At 42.1% G+C, this 17443-nt stretch overlaps 1 protein-coding gene across 1 annotated transcript in view; it reads right to left on the bottom strand.

The window, feature by feature from the left end:
• Nucleotides 1-245: 245 nt before the first annotated feature.
• The window catches only part of LOC122209114 (cytochrome b5 type B), a 110349-nt gene continuing 93151 nt past the window's right edge, over nucleotides 246-17443 (bottom strand). Inside the window, exon 9 of the transcript XR_006197456.1 lies at nucleotides 246-311. The gene's annotated coding sequence lies outside the window, so the exon portion shown is untranslated. The remainder of the gene's footprint in view (nucleotides 312-17443) is intronic.

Here is a 17443-nt window from a genome sequence, read left to right as displayed (position 1 = left end):
TGAATATTAACGCCTTATGTTAATGTGGTACATTTGTTACAATTAATGTACGGATATTGACACATCATCATTATAAGTCCACAGTTTATCCAGATTTCCTCAGTTTACCTAATGTCCTTTTTGTATTCCAGGATTCCATTCAGGATACTACTTCACATTTAGTCACCATATATGCTCCTTAGGCTCCTCTTGGCTGTGACAGTTTCTGAGACTGTCCTTGGTTTTGATGACTCTGACAGTTTTGAGGACTACTGGACAGGTACATTGTATGGCACCCCTCTACTATATTTGATGTTTTTCTTGTACCTAGACTGGAGCAATGAGATTTGGGGAGGAAAATCATAGAGTTTAAGTGCCATTTTTATCACATCATGTCAAGGATACATACTATCAAGATAATTTATGACTGTTAATGATCTTGATCACCTGGCTGAAGAATAGAAAAATTTTAAGATCTTAAAATTCTAAGTGTAGGTGTGCCTGGGTGCCTCAGTAGGTAAAGCGTCCAACTTTGGCTCAGGTCATGACCTCGTAGTCCGTAGGTTCAAGCCCCCGTCGGGCTCTATACTGACAGATCGGAGGCTGGAGCCTGCATCAGATTCTGTGTCTCCTTCTCTCTCTGCCCCTCCCCCCATTCATGCTCTGTCTCTCAAAAATAGATACACTTTATTAAAAAAAATTCTAAGTGTAATAAGGACAAAAGGAAAGGAAACAAGAAGTTTCATACACTGCTGGTGCTTATGGAAGTATAAAGTGACAAAATAAAAACCTCTCACTTTGGGTAGAAATTTGGCAATATCTGGTGAAGTTGGAAATGTCTACACTCTTGGCCTGGCAATTCCATTTCCAGATTTGAGAACCTCTCACTCATGTATATAAGCATGCAATGACATGTTTATTGCAACATTATTTATGATACTGAAAAACTAGTAAGTTGGAATCATTGAAGACCTGGATCCACTGGTACCTGAAGCCTGACCAGCTACTTTGCAACCAAGAACGCTTCAGTGACATGACCAAATAACATTCTATGTTAAGTATGCTTGAGATGATTTTCTGTCACTTGTAGACTTACTGAGTTCTAACTGATACACCAAGATATTAATGTCACCTTCATCTAAGTCCACGCCCAGTTTGGTTTTTTTAAAAGCAAGAAGTCAACATCTATTAAGCAAAGCCTAAAAGCCTAGACTCTAGACCCTAGAGGATAATTAAACCGCAATGACCAACAGCTTTTAGGTTTATAATATGCAAACTATTCCAGGCAGTCTTGATCAAAGCACAAAAATCAATAAATGAAATAAACATAGTACTTGAAACTGAAGGAAGTAATTTCATAAAGTGATGCCTTGCAAAGTTTTATATTCATATAAATCAGCCCAAAATGAAGGGTTTTTTTCATCTCAAAATAGGAAATATTTCAAATATATAGGAAATAGATGCCATATATCCATCACCCAGATAACAAATTCAACATTTCCCTATATTTGTTCATATTTTTTTTTAATTTTTTTTTAACCTTTATTTATTTTTGAGACAGAGCGAGACAGAGCATGAATGGGGGAGGGGCAGAGAGAGAGGGAGACACAGAATCGGAAGCAGGCTCCGGGCTCTGAGCCATCAGCCCAGAGCCTGACGCGGGGCTCGAACTCATGGACCGTGAGATCGTGACCTGAGCTGAAGTTGGCTGCTTAACCGACTGAGCCACCCAGGCGCCCCTATTTGTTCATATTTTTTAGAAAAACTTAAGACATTACACATAACACTGAAGTCTCATTACCTGTCCTTTTTTTCCTTTCTCCCTCCCCATAGTAACCACCGTCTTAAAGTTGAAGCATATCATCCCATGTTGGTGTTTATACTGTTACTATATATATGTATAACATTGTTTGGATTTGCATTTTCCTATTATTAGCAAGTTTGAACACCTTTTCAGATATTTATTGACCATTCAAGTTCCTCTTCTGTTTATTTCCTTTGGCCACTTTTTTCATTTGGGTTGTTTATATCTTTTGTTAGTCTTTCATATATTCTGGTTACAGATCTGTTGTTGTTTACATGTGTTGCAAGTATCTCCTCCCTGTTAATGCTGGTCTTTGCCTTGGTTTATGGCATTAGTCATACAGAACTCCCAAGGACATTTGAAAGAAATGGTTATTTCTTTTTTTAATTTTTTTTAATTAAAAAATTAGCAACATGGATGGAACTGGAGAGTGTTGTGCTAAGTGAAATAGGTCATACAGAGAAAGACAGATACCGTATGTTTTCACTCTTATGTGGATCCTGAGAAACTCAACAGAAGACCATGGGGGAGGGGAAGGAAAAAAGAAAAAAAGAGAGGGAGGGAGCCAAACCATAAGAGACTCTTAAAAACTGAGGATAAACTAAGGGTTGATGGGGGTGGGAGGGAGGGGAAAGTGGGTGATGGGCATTGAGGAGGGCACCTGTTGGGATGAGTACTGAGTGTTGTATGGAAACCAATGTGACAATAAATTTTTTTAATGTTTGTAAATTTTTGAGAGAGAGAGGGGGAGAGTAGAAGGGGCAGAGAGAGAGAGAGAGAGAGAGAGAGAGAGACAGAATCTGAAGCAGGCTCCAGGCTCTAAGCTGTCAGCTCAGAGCCCGATGCGGGGCTCAAGCTCAAGAGCGCCCCTTTAATTTTTTTTAATGTTTATTTATTTTTGAGAGGTGGAGGGGAGGGCAGAGAGAAAGGTAGAGAATCTGAAGCAGGCTCCACGCTGTCAGTGCAGAACCTGATGAAGGGCTCAAACTCACGAACCTTGAGATCATGACCTGAGTTGAAATCAAGAGTTGGTTGCTTAACTGACTGTGCCACTCAGGCGCCCTAAAAAACAGTTATACTGAGTTATGGTGAGAATATGGGTGAGTTGTTGTTGTTATTCTCTGTACTTTTCTGTATTTTAAAAACTTCTCAAGCTATAAAAGAATTTCTAAAGAAAAATGGGAAGAAAAAGGAATAAAGATCATCTTTTTATTCTTCCTTCTGCTTTTCTATAATTTCCAAAGTTTTTGTAATAAGCAAATCTATAATGGGAGGGAAACCACCAAATCATTTTTTTTCTAAAGTTTTGTTTTCAGCAAACTTTATCCTAATATTGGGAGTAGTCAGTGTCAGTTTAGAGTCAACACTATCTACCTCATGCATTTTTATATATATTCTTATTACTATATGCCCTAGTATATTAATAGTATTTGTAACTTAATAGGTGATGGAAAAGCCCATATTATCCGAAAAATATCCCCCACTCAGATAAGTGGTTTAAATCCCTCTCATGAGCTTGGAATCATGCAGACATGAGTCATGGACAAGATGTCAGTGGTATTGTTTCTTTAATTTCGAAGGAACAGAATTTATATGTGCCTGTGTGTGTGTGTGTGTGTGTGTGTGTGTGTGTATTCTGATATCCTGAATTGTGGTTACTGCTCAGAGACAATGGACACATTCAAAATTGGTAGAAATGAGGTATTTGCTAAGATTAGATTGAGTTCCTCTTACAATGTTTTATCATTCATTGCACTGATATTAAGTTGGGTAACAGCAGGTGTGAGTGGGTAAAATGACTCTAAATCACAACCACGTGGGGGAAGTTAGAAAAACTGTGCATAGCATGGAAACCTTTTTACTTTAGTAGCTATCTGAGCAAGCAAACTTGAGCTTCCAAATCTAGTGACAGATTTATATTAATGTAATTGAATAATTGGAGTTTTCCACTGTCAGAAACCTTTATCCACTCCATTACTTAGAGGATTAAAAGAACATTTGATCTGGTGTTTTATGGAGTTTTCTCTTCCCAGGGACCCAGAGAGGGAACAACTGGGAACATATGACCCTGGATATTATCTGTTTCCGCTGCATCTGACTAAACACAGTATATACTAGATCACTGCCAAAAGTTTCAAGTCTGCTTCTCACCTCTATTGGCTCAGAATGATTGGGTTTCAGAACTGGGGGAGAAAAATCTTAGAAATCACTGAATCCCTCTTATTTTACAGGTGAAAAATTGGGGCATAATTTTGGCAGGAAGTAATAAAATTATACTTATGCATATACTATGACCCAGCAATTCCACTGCGGAGAGCTACCAAGGAGAGGCCTGAGGAGACATTCAAAGATGTTTGTTGCAGCATTGTTTGTAACAGAAAAAAAATTAGTAGGAAAATGGCTAATAAAACATAAAATAGTCATACCAAAAAGCACTATGCAGTAGATAAAAGGAATGAGCTAGATCTAAGTGGACAGAGGTGAAAAAACAGAGTGACAAGTTGCAGAAACCTGTGAAAAATATATTTATATAAAAACCCATGTAGCAATACTATTTTCAGGTGGGTATAAAATGAATGATACGTGATATGATACTGAATACAAAAATCTTATAGAACATGTAGAATTATGCTGTCCAATACAGTAGCTGCTAGGTACCTTGTGGCTATTGAAATTCAAAGTAAGTAAAATAGCACTAGCCACATTGCAAGGGTTCAGTAGCCACATTTGGCTAGGAGCTACTGTATTGGACTGCATAGATATGTACAATTTCCATAATTGCATAAGTTCTACTGGACAATGCTTGTCTAAAACAAATATATGCCAAATTCATAAGATCACGTAGCTAGGTAGTAGTAAAACCAAAACAGATGTCAGAAGACCACTACTTGAGTGTTCTTGGCATGAGGGTTCATTTGGGTCATTTGGGAATGGGTGAATGGATGGATAGATGGATGGATGGATGGATGGATTCATTCATTCATTCATTCATTCATAATAATGTAATTACTACATATTAAGCCCTGGGTTCAGCCCTTGGGAAACAAAATTCAATTGGATGCCACCCCAGTCCCAGAGGACAGACTAGACAAGTGTCAGTCATCAACTATTCGCTGAATACCTTTTCTCTGGCCAACCCTGTGTGAGGCCTAGGGTCAGTGGTGAACCAAACAAAGTACCGGTCCTCATGGAATTCATAATCCACAGCAGGCTTCTCAACACTGTGGACATTTTGATGGGTAATTCTTCGTTGTGGGAGCTGTTCTGCATACCATAGGATGTTTAATAGCCTCCCTGGCCTCTACTTACTAAATACCAGCAGAATCCACCCTCTATTTTGGTAACCAAAAATGTCTTCAGATATTGCCAAATGTCCCCTGGGGGACAACATTGCCACCATGAGAACCACAGGGAAAGAGAGACATTAATCAAATCATAACAAGTTAGGTAAATGATAATAAATGTGCTGACTGCTGTGCTGGGGACATGCAGGACGCTTTGAAAGTATTTTCCAGGGCCCTACGACCCAGGAATTGCACTACTAGGTATTTATCCAAGGGATACAGGTGTGCTGTTTCAAAGGGACACCTGCACTCCAGTGTTTATAGCAGCACTATCGACAATAGCCAAAGTATGGAAAGAGCCCAAATGTCCACTGATGGATGAATGAATAAAGAAGATGTGGTACATATATACAGTGGAGTATTACTCAGCAATCCAAAAGAATCAAATCTTGCCATTTGCAACTATGTGGATAGGACTGGAGGGTATGCTAAGTGAAATTAGTCAGAGAAAGACAAAAATCATATGACTTCACTCAAATGAGGACTTTAAGACATAGAACAGATGGACATAAGGGAAGGGAAGCAAAAATAATATAAAAACAGGGAGGGAGACAAAACAGAAGAGACTCATAAATATGGAGAACAAACAGAGGGTTGCTGGAGGGGTTGTGTGAGGGAGGATGGGGTGAATGGATAAGGGGCATTAAGGAATCTACCCCTGAAATCATTGTTGCACTATATGCTAAGTAACTTGGATGTAAATTAAAAAAATAAGATAAAAAATAAAAAGAGAGGAAAAATAAAGAAAAGAAAAGAAAGTATTTACCAGGAGCCTGACCTAATCTTTAAGGGGTAGATAAGGATGTTTCCCTAAGGATGTGACAACATTGCCTGCTCTGTTAGCCAAACATGGACAGAACTTGCCTGCCATGGACACAGTTCTGAATGAATAAATCCATGCCAATTGCCAGGGGCAAAGGAAGTAAGATGTTCAAGGGCAGAGATGTCAGGTTTCTCTAGGAGAGGTAAGGTAAGCTGGGTTTTGATGCATAATTATCCACGTCAGCGCCTACTGTCTAAAGCTCACTCAACTGGCAAGCTTGGGCAGGTTGCCATGAACTTAAGACTAAACCAGCTGGTAAAAAAAATGGAGACCAGTTGCAGGTCCTGTCTTCTTCATCAGAGATCAGAAAGTCGTAAGTAATAAAGCAAAATGAGAATCAGGATTTATATTTCTGATTTGTCCAACAATTTGGACAAAACCTCCCCCTGTTCTACTCCATTACACTAAAAATAATCCTAGTAGAGAGAAACGGAAGATACTTGTTAGATCACCAAATACCTCCCTCCCCAGTGGCCATGGTAGTTGGGATCCCCGTTGGAAGATGTAATCAGGTCTTTAACCGTTCCTTTCCTTAATGAGGCCAAAAGGGACTCCTTGGAGCTAAGACATCTATTTTAATATTTTGAGAGTTGTGTTTACTTTAACTTCTTCATTTTTTTTCTCATCTAGAAAACAGTGGGCCTGTACTGTGAGAGAGGGAGCTTAGTAATCACTTACCCTCCCCATTTATTTTATAGATGAGGAAACTAAGGCCCAGAGTGGGGAAGCATCAGGCTCAAAGTTGCACAGCTATTTATGGCAGTCATTCCCAAATCTCTTAATCTCCTCTCTCCCTTATATTCAGGAACAACGAAAGAATATATAATACAATACAATACAATATAATATAATATAATATAACATAATATTATAATATATAAAGTATAAAATACATAATATGTATAGTCTTTTGTTATTTTCAAATATAGGAGAATATATGTATTTATTATATAAATATATGTAAGTTTAAAAGTGATATAACTAAATGCAAAGTGGGTACAGGATCCCAGAACAGAAAAAGGATATTAATGGAAAAATAAATGAAGTCTGAAGAAAGTCCAAAGTTTAATGACAGTAATGTAATGTACCAATATAGGTTTCTTAGTTCTGACAAATGTTCCATGGTTATGCAAAATGTTAACAAGAGGGGAAACTGGGAGTATAAGTACTCTCTGTACTATTTTTGTATGTCTTCTGTAAATCTTAAATAATTCCCAAATAATACTATTATTTATAAAGTAAAAAAGTATTTAACAGGAGCACCTGGCTGGCTCAGTCGGTAGAGCATGCAACTCTTGATCTTGGTGTCACGAGTTCAAGCCCCACATTGAGTGTAGAGCTTACTTAAAAAAATTAATTAAAAAAATAAAATAAAATTATCTTAAAAAAAAAAAAGTAGGGGCACCTGGCTGGCTCAGTCAGTGGAGCATGTAACTCTTGATCTTGGGGTTGTAAGTTCAAGCCCTGTACTGGGTGTAGAGATTACTTAAAAATAAAATCTTTAAAAAATAATAATGAAATTGGGGCACCTGGGTGGCTTAGTCAGTCAAGCATCTGACTTCGGCTGGGGTCATGATCTTGGGGTCCTGGGGTTTGAGCCCCGTGTCACGTTCTGTGTGGATAGCTCGGAGCCTGGAGCCTACTTCAGATGTTGTGTCTCCTCTCTCTCTGCCCCTCCCCCGCTCACACTGTGTCTCTCTGTCTCTCAAAAATGAATAAACATTAAAAAAAATTAAAAAATAAATGATTTTAAAATAAAAAAGTAAAGATAAATGTAATAAAATAATAAACAAGTTCAAACAAAACAGAAGTGTTTAAAGAAACAACAACAAAAAAGGAGACTTGTAATTCTTCCCCTAAATTCTAACCACGTTTCATAGCTCAGTGTGCCTTTCCAGGCATTTTCTTTTATGTTTATCCAAACACACAAATAGTTTTTAAATATTCTATTGCATTTAACCTTTCAAATAATCGTAGGAAATTGGCATTATAATCAAATGAGAAAAGGAGGCTCAGGGCAGGTAAATAATTGGCTCAGGGTCACTGGTAGATGTCTGGGACTAGATTTAAAGCTGACTCTACCTAACTCCGAACTCCATGCCGTTCCCAGAATCCACAAGGCTGTGCCCTGCACGAGAGCTTTCAGCTCAGGAGGTGAGTCAGGGCCTACTCTCGTGTTTCCTACTCTTGTGACTCTTGTCACTCACTCCGGCAAGGGCTGTATCTGCTTGGAGGGTGGGGACCCCTTTACTTGGTACTAAGGCTCCACATGGACCAGCACCAGCTCTCTTCTCTCCCTCTCTCCTATGCCGACAGGATGGTGATGCTGGTCACGGCCATGATCGTCATAGAATATGGCGAGTGTGATTTGGGATGTGTTTTGCATTGCCCGTGGTGAAGGACAGAAGAGGGGTGTATTCTGAAATATAAGGAAACACACGGGCACGACACTTCATAATATGTTATAGCAAGCTTGTCGCCTGCAGATGATGATGGCACATATTTGGGTCCTCTGATGTTAACCAATAGCAGAGGATTTAAAACACAAAATAAGTTCAGCTCTCATCCCCAAAGCAATGTGCTTCACTTGCCGGGAATGGAATTTTCACACATTTAAGGTCAAAGTGAAATTTCTGGGAGGGATCTCAGTGAATCATAAAGCCAGTCACCACGTGCAGGGGCTCTGAATAGGAGGAAATTGGAACAACAATATGCTGAGTTTTTCAACATTAGTCTGTGAGCAGTTCAGGATTCTGGCCCCGTGTGACCTTCCCAACAGAAAAATCACCTTTGGTTATATTAGCAAAGCTGCATTTTGCATTTTTTTAAATGTTTATTTATTTTTGAGAGAGGCAGAGTGCAAGCAGGGGAGGGGCAGAGAGAGAGAGGGAGACACAGAATCCAAAACAGGCTCCAAGCTGTCAGCACAGAGCCTGACGCGGGGCTGGAACTCACAAACCACGAGATCATGACCTGAGCTGAAGTCGGACACTTAACCGACTGAGCCACCCAAGCACCCCAGCAAGGCTGCATTCTGAATAATTCACTGGCGAAACAAAGAGGGTTGCCCCTTAGAAAGAAGGAAACCTCACTGGGTATTAGCCTCACTCTGCGCGAGCCCCATGTTAGCACTTTCACATGCTCACTTAATCCTCACACCTCTCTGTGAGGGAGGTTCTAGCATCATCCCTGTTTCACAGGTGAAGACACTGAGGCCCACAGAGAGGTGACTAACCTAAATGTCACACAACTACTAAGCAGCTGACAAAAGATTCTAATCCAGAAGTGTTTGACTCTGAAACAGATGTTTTTAAAAATGTTTCAGAGTGACTTTGCAAACAAACTATATATATTTTAATCTCTTAAACTCAAAAAAAAAAAAAATACCACTTCTACAGCATATGCTATCCCCACACTGTGGTTTATATTCTGAGACCAGATGGTAAAATAAAAACCAACAGTCCTTTCCAGCACTCACTCAAATTCTGGTCATACTTTTCTATACTCAGGGAAGATCTAAATACATTTGACGTAGTACCCGAGGAACAGATTCCACATTTCAAGCTTGGTTTAATGTGTTTACATTGGACCTGACGTTCTCTGAGATCTGCCCCATGCTCTCTTTAGTAAATAGCTGTGATGTCAACTAACATTATATTTATTTGTGAAACTGTCTTTTCCTAACATTTTAGTATAAAAACTTTTCAACACAAGGTGAAAGGATTTCACAGGGAACGCTCATATACCTACCAGCTAGACTCTACCATGAACAGTTTACAATACTTTACCTTTTTTATTGTTTTTTCTAGGTGCCGATATCTTTGTGTGCATTATCTCACTTAATCCTTGAAAAACTCTCTGAAGCTTATACTGTTATCACTCCCATTTAGTGGATGAGGAAATTAAGGCTCAAAGAGTTAAAGTGACAGACGACAAGTTTGTCTACAAAAACGCTACTCCAGTTATACTCACAAAGATGGAGGCCAACCTGAGCTGAATTCAAGGGAATTTTATTAGTTCAGTTAATGTTGGATATTTGTTTTCTGAAATAGAGGAGTTTCCAGATGTAAAACTTAACAAAAGGAGTCTAGATGCTGAATAGGAAGGGATTTGCTCTTTTGGATTTCATACTTAGGGTATTGATTTTTTATTTAAAAAAATTGTAAAGCTGAGATATAGGCCCAAAGATGTTCACTACAGGGTTATTTATAATGAGAAAATTTGGAAACAATCTAAATGCTCCAAACTAGAGAAACAGTTAATGTTAAAAAGTGTTTCCTTTGCCTCGTGGAAATATTTGTCAATCTAGCATCAGACATATGTGCATAATCCAAGTGTAATATGACAGTCAGGAATGTAAATGCTAAGATTGCACATCACTCTCCCTCGCATAAAAAAAATAACAGATTGAATACCAGAAGCAGAAAGGAGGAAAGGATTTGGAAAGGGCACTATCATCTGGGCCATGTATCAGGTGCATTTGGCTCAGTCCTGAAAAGCCTAATAGTAGGTACAACACGACAAAATATCACCAGCCTCCTTCACCGTGCACACATTTGTTGAGTGCTTATTAGGTGCAGATACTAGAGACCCACTGGTGGAGGGAAAAGATTCCTGTCTTCGTGAGGATGGCAGGCCATATAGGAAGGCATTGCCTTACCCGTACTCTGGGTTCTATCAAATGACTAGTTTAGGAAAGACTCTTCTCTCTGTTAATACGTAGAGCAATGGCTCTCAAACCATTGGGCAATATCCACACATCCCCAGCCCCCAAGGACATTTGACAACGTCTGCAGATACTTTTGATGGTCACAACTGGCAGCGGTGGTGGTGGCAGTGCCACTCGGATCTAGTGGACAGAGGTCAGCGATGCTGCTAACCACCTACAAGGCACAGAAGAGCGCCTCATGTCAGTAGTGCTGAGGATGAGAAATGGACTTAACAGAGACTCCCAGGATCCTTTCTTAGAAGCTACAGAGAAGGAAAACCCGGAGGGGGACGGATGTCCCACAGGAAGGTGGCAGCAGGCATATGTGTGCAAGGGGAAGAGGATTTGCCTGGGTGATTCTGGAGGTTATTAGGCAAAACTATGGGTAGAGACAGTCTCAATTTAGTGAGAATCCTACTCCAGAAGTTAATTTGTAAATTGCTTCTTTGGCATGTCTTGGGTCCCCTGCCTGCCTTCCTCCAGAAGGAGTCCATATGGTGAAATGAAAGGCTCTTGGAGATGAGATCAGAGGATCTGGGTTAAATCCCAACTTGGCAATAACGAAAATCACTTTACTTTTCTGAGCCCCCAATTCCACTTTTGAGAACTGGGGTTGGAAACGCTTGCCCACCCCTCCCCACTTCCCCGCCCCTCCCACCCCCCACTGCAGAGATGAGAGCAGGTGTTTGAACATGCCTGGCTCGCTGCAGAGGCTCAAAGGTGACCCTGTCATTATTACTGTTGGTGTTTTCACAAGGCATCATTAACTGAAAAGAGTGGTTATAAAACAGAACATATTTTTTAATAATAAATAAATAAAACAAAACAGAACATATTGTATGCATCCAGTTTTTGCTCGATCTGAATATTTGCCGAGAAAATAGTCTAAAAGTGATTCTGTCAGATGGCTAACACAAATTGTCCCTGAGTGAGGAGACAGAACAAAACAAAACAGAAATAAATATATTACCTTTGGGAGTAGATAGTAAATACGTGGTATTTAAACTCTTAGAAGTTATTTTTGCCAAAAGATATTTTATGAAAAGAGAAAGATATTTTAGGATGTGAGGAAACACCTAGGATACAATTTCAGCAAAAACAAAGGCAAGGTAGAAATCGTATGGAGCGGCGCTGTCTACGAGCTCCATGTGGCCGGGCTGAATTGAGATATGGTGTAGTGGAGAAAAAGAAAGATCTCAAAGACTTCAAGCGACTGTAAAGTGTCTCACTAGTAATTTTAATAGTGAGGATATGAGGAAACGATTCTTGTGTGAAATATAATGTTAAAAGCAATTTTACCTTTTTGTGTTCATTTCTCTTTAACGAGGCTACCAAAACATTTAAAATTACATGCGTGGCTCACATTTGTGATTCAACTATTTCTTCTGAGTAGTGCTGAAATAAACAATATAAGCTTGACCGTATTATGAAAAAAAGACAGAAAAAAATAGAATGGAAAAATACCAAACTCATCCCTATGGCTCAATCTAAATGACAGGATGATGGGTGGCTCTTTCAGTTAGTTTACACTTTTGTGTGTTTCCCTAACGTTCTATGGGGTGCAGAAACCTCTGTGATAATCTCGAAAAGGGCAAAATGAGTCTAGATTCTCTCCTGTGTTCCAGAGCAAAAACTGTCCTTTCTCAAAATGCATCCTCAGGGACTGGTATTTTGTAGGGCGAAAAAGGATTTTTCTAGCCGGCTGACCTCTCTTTCAGTCCCGGGTGGAAGGGGAAGGTCTGGCATCCAGCTCCCCATTCCCCGTGGGTACAGGGCGACCTTCTCTGGGCCTTCCCCACAAAAAGGGAACAGAGGGTGTGAGGACTACGAGGAGCGGCTCAGTGGATGCTCAGAACATCCCTGGGCAAGGAAATGAGTCATCCAGTGAGTCAGCCCCACCACCCTGCTTTCGTTCTCGGTATTGTTCCACATCGCTGCTCCTGGGTCTGTCACCCTTTCCCCCCCCCAACCGTATGCGTGGCCTTGAGTTGGCCCTGGCGGACCTGGCTGAGAAGGGCTCCCGGGTGCTAAGTACCTAAGGTGCGTCTTTCACGGTGCTGCCTGTCACCACATAATCTCCGTTCACCTGTGTGGCGACGCACTCAACACAGGTGTCATTAGGATTCTCGTTTCGCAAATGAGGAAACTGAGGCACAGAGAGGTTAAATACTTGGCCGAGGGTCGTAGCTGGGAAGAGGGTAACGTGAGATTCAAACTCAAGCTTGACTCCAGAGCACGTGCTCTGGGATGCGGCAGGCCCCCCCGGCACTCTGTGTTTTCTAGAGCCCGCCCAGATGAGACTGAGAAGTATTTAACTGGGGTCTCTCCACCGCCCTCTATGTCGGGTGCCCGGGGCCCTGAAACGGGCTGCACACCCAAAATATAAGTGGGCTGCTTGCTCTCTTCCAAAATACGAGTCTGGGAGAGAGTCTGAGTCTGATATCAGACGTCTACGCCAAAGTATGACTTCCAGCCTGTAATGACACCTGCAGGGAGCAATTGTGGGTGAAATCCTGCCTCGATGGTAGGGTGAAAGACTAAAAGAATTTCTGCCAGCGGGAGGCACACAGGGGAGACATGCGGAGGAAAAGGAGGGTGTTCGTTCACAATTCTGCTCTTTCCTGAGAACGGGAGCCCACCTCCTCCAGGAGCCAAGCCTTGCCTTGGGTTTATTAGCAGGGTAGGTGGGGCAAGGCCGAGTAAGCTGTGCTCACGTGATGTGGCTGCCACAGAATGCCACCCCCTCACAGATTCCACCAGGGGAGAGTCATGCCTCGGCAGTAAGCATTTCTCTGTCTCGGAAACCTTTTGATTTTTAAGAAGAATTTCATGTTTTTATGTGTAACACATTCACGTGGTTCCAAAATTACATAATGCTTATAATAAACATTATATATAATATTATTATATAATAACAATTATATAATTTTCGAACCACGTGAATGTACTACACACACACACACACACACAGAAGTTATTTTTGAAAGTCTTCCTCCTACGGGGTCCCCATCTGCCCAGTTCCTACCGCACCCCCATAGTTACTGCTGTTATTAGTTTCTTGTGTATCTTTTCAGAGTTTCTTTATACATATATAAATAAACACAAATAGACACATACAGACAGACACACACACACGGGCACACTCTGTCACCCTTCTTTTTCTACAAAAGTTACAGGCTCTTTTCACAAGAGTGAAAATACTGGAGAGAAGAACACACTGTTATTAACACTTCAGTGAAAAGGAGTCCATAGGTATTCTTCTGGGGGGGAACTGATGACCTGGGCCCTTTTCCTTTGTTTTCACGTTTTTTTAGAAGTCAGGTTTCATGAAACATAACTTATATACAGTAAAATTCACTCTTTTCAGTGGACAGCTCTGTGATTTCTGACAAATGCATACAGTTGTATAGCTACTACCAAAGTCAAGATACAGAACAGTTCTTTTTTAAAAAAATGTTTTTAATGTTTTGCATATATTTGAGAGAGAGAGAGGGAGAGCAAGCAGGGGAGGGACAGAGAGAAGAGAGGGACAGAAGATCCAAAGCGGGCTCCATGCTGAGAGCAGAAAGCCCAACGCGGGGCTCGACCTCATGAACTGCGAGATCATGACCTGAGCCGAAGTCGGATGCTCAATCAACTGAGCCACCCAAGCGCCCCAAGATACAGAACAGTTCTATCCCTCCCCCCAAATTCTCTCATGCCCATCTCTAGCCGTCCTCTACCCCCATCTCCAGCCCCTAGCAACCCTATCGGCGCCACCAGCCCCAGCCCCTAGCAACGACTGATATGTTCTCTGTCCCTATAGTTTTGCTTTTCCCAGAATGTCACGTAGATGGATCAGGCAATATGTAATTTTTTGCATCTGACCTTTTTCACTTACCAGACTCCTATTCCATTGTATGGATGTATCACAGTTTGTTTACCCATTCATCAGCTGGAGGACATTTAGGTCTGCATTTTGGGGCAATTATGAGTGGAACTTCTATAGACATTCATACACAGGTTTTTGTGTGAATATACATTTCTCATCGACCAGTATGTCGGAGTGGGATTACAGGGTCACATGGACAGTGTGTATCATCTCATTTTCCATCCTTACAATCGTGCTGCGATCTGGCCTTGCCAGCTCGTTCTCAGAGGGGAAATCTGAGGGCCAGAGTGTTTTAGTAGGGTGTCTCCCGCATCACCCATCAGGTAAGTGGCAGAGACAGGATTTGAACTCAGATCTAACAACAACAACTGCCTTCTGCTTGTAACTTTGATGTAACACTGGCTTTCCGCCACCCGGTTAAAAGGGGTCAGAGATATCCAGGCGTAAGGGCTAAAGCCGAGAATAAAATACAAACCTCACTTTCTCTCTAATTTTGGCTCCCTTAGAAGAATTCAGTCTTCTGGTTGAAAGGAAATCCCAGCGGGGCCCCCTCTGGGCTGGTAGTACACTCTGTTGCCTCAAGAATATTAGCTTTCCCAAAGGGAATGATTCCTAATGTTTATGAGTGGGTCTGGAATGTGCTCTTAAAAGTTTATAGTTCACTTAACATGCATCATCTCATCAGAGAACGATTTCGTGAGGGGGTGGACCTGTCTCTCCCCGTAACCCACCCACAGAGCCACCGACACCTGGTGAACGTCGGCAGAGGGAGCCTATTTGTGACCCTTATTATTTCACTCTATTCGGAGCTGCACACCCCTCCCTTTGTGCAATGACAACCTGGCAATTCCAAACGCCCTCCTGGCACGCCTGGATTGGCAGGGTGGTGGCCTGGAACGGGCACGGGCCCGGGACTCCAGGCCTTCCCTTGGCATTTTGTTGGGCATTAGGAGGGTCCCAGGATGGAGGAGGCAGTGAGCGAATGTCAGTCCCCTTCCCTTTCCCTAACAGAGAGACAGGTACCAAGCCAGCAAGGAAGACCCCAGAGCTCAGTCAGCGAGCTGTGGGCTTCAAGCAAGTCGCCTCCCTACTCTGCGCCTTTGGTTTTCACATTCATAAAAGTGGACGAGCTCCAAGTTCACTGTATGGAATGTAATCATAAACGTAGCCTTTCAGCCTAAAGAGGAGGGATTAAGGGAAAACCCCCTTAATCTCCTGGCTGCCTAGAAGGCCCCGCCCTCTCCGAGCAGAGATGAGACTTTACCGCCGTGGAGAGGCTGCTGGAAGTGGCAGGGAGAAGCCTGAATCTTACGGATCACCTAGGGCCAGGCCCACAAGGGGAAGCAAGGGAATGTTTCACCGGCTCCTGGAAGAATTCTCCGCCTCACACTCGTTGTAGGGGATGTGAGTCTCTGTTCACTGGGAGTAACAGTGCATCTTCCTCCTGGGGTTTTGAGGATGGGGGCTGGAGGACATATGTTCCTTGCTTAGCTACCTCACGGACTGTTTCCGGCTGAAACGAGAGTGTGTGGGCCACAAGTATCACGTGTGCTCCTTTTGGCCCACAGGTAGGGTGACCGGCTTGTCCTGGTTTGCAATCTTAGTTCCACATCCCAGAAAACTCTTTAGTCCTAGGCAAACCGGGATAGTCAGTCACCCTACCTACATACCCATTTTTTTTTTTAATCAAAAACTCACAATGTTCAACGTTTAGAATTTCACAGTGGACATTCCAAATGTCTGAAATCTATTAAAAACCATAGGACCTGGCAACTCCGTGCCCACATATGCACACGGAAGCAACGGGCCGGGGCTGCGGGTAGCAGCTTCCCTTGGAAGGGCCAAGCGCCCACCACTTTGCCACAGTCCCCATCACTCACTCTCGTCCTTTTTTCTTTTTTTAATATTTATTTATTTTGAGGTGGGGGAGGGGCAGAGAGAGAGAGAGAGGGAGACACAGAATCTGAAGCAGGCTCCGGGCTCTGAGCTGTCAGCACAGAACCTGACATGGGCTTGGACTCACAGGACCTGAGCTGAAGGCAGACGCTTAACTGACTGAGCCACCCAGGCGCCCCAAGATTGACTGATTTAAAGGGTTCTGTAATCTAACGCAGACCAGTAGGAGTGGGTGTCTGGATCCAGGGTCCATTGGGTTCAGAGACTGTTCCAGCTTCTCCTCACAAACTGTATTGTCTCAGGCCTGCTTCTGCACATGGAAGGGAGAAAGGAGCAAAGGCAACTCTGGGCTCATATTTTTACTATTTGAATCCCCAAAGAGGGGAAAAGGACGGGTGGTGAGTAGTGGTGATATTCTCTTCCCACCAGTTGGAAGATCCAGTTAGAAAAATCCCAGGGGGGGGCGCCTGGGTGGCTCCGTCGGTTGAGCGTCAGCTCAGGTCATGATCTCGCATCCATGGGTCTGAGCCCCGCATGGGACTCTGTGCTGATAGCTCAGAGCCTGGAGCCTGCTTTGGATTCTGTGTGTGTGTGTGTGTGTGTGTGTGTGTGTGTGTGTGTCTCTGCCCCTTCCCTGCTCACGCTCTCTGTCTCTCAAAAAATAAAATAAAACATTAAAAAGAAAAGAAAAAAAATCCTAGGGAAGAATTATGATTGGCCTGGCTTAGCTCCTAGACCAATTAGATCTGTTCCTGGAAGAAAGAAGGGATGGGTGTTAGACCCAAATCATAGCCACTAACTGGTGGGTTATGCAGGTTTTAAAGGAGCTCCAGAACCCTCCAGTCTGGGAAGCTCTTCTCTGCAGTCTGTTTTTTTTGTTTTTTTGTTTTTTTTTTTTTGTACCAATTATAGTAATCATGATGGCTTAAAATGTGCCAGGCACTGTTTTAATTGCTTTGCAGATATCATCTCATTGAATCTTCTCATCGACCCTCTAAGGAGGTTTATTATCCCTGTT

Source organism: Panthera leo, chromosome E2 (assembly GCF_018350215.1).
Source record: "Panthera leo isolate Ple1 chromosome E2, P.leo_Ple1_pat1.1, whole genome shotgun sequence".
NCBI lineage: Eukaryota > Metazoa > Chordata > Mammalia > Carnivora > Felidae > Panthera > Panthera leo.
Note: the sequence above shows the minus strand (reverse complement) of the source record. Positions and strands in the feature narration are given on the sequence as shown.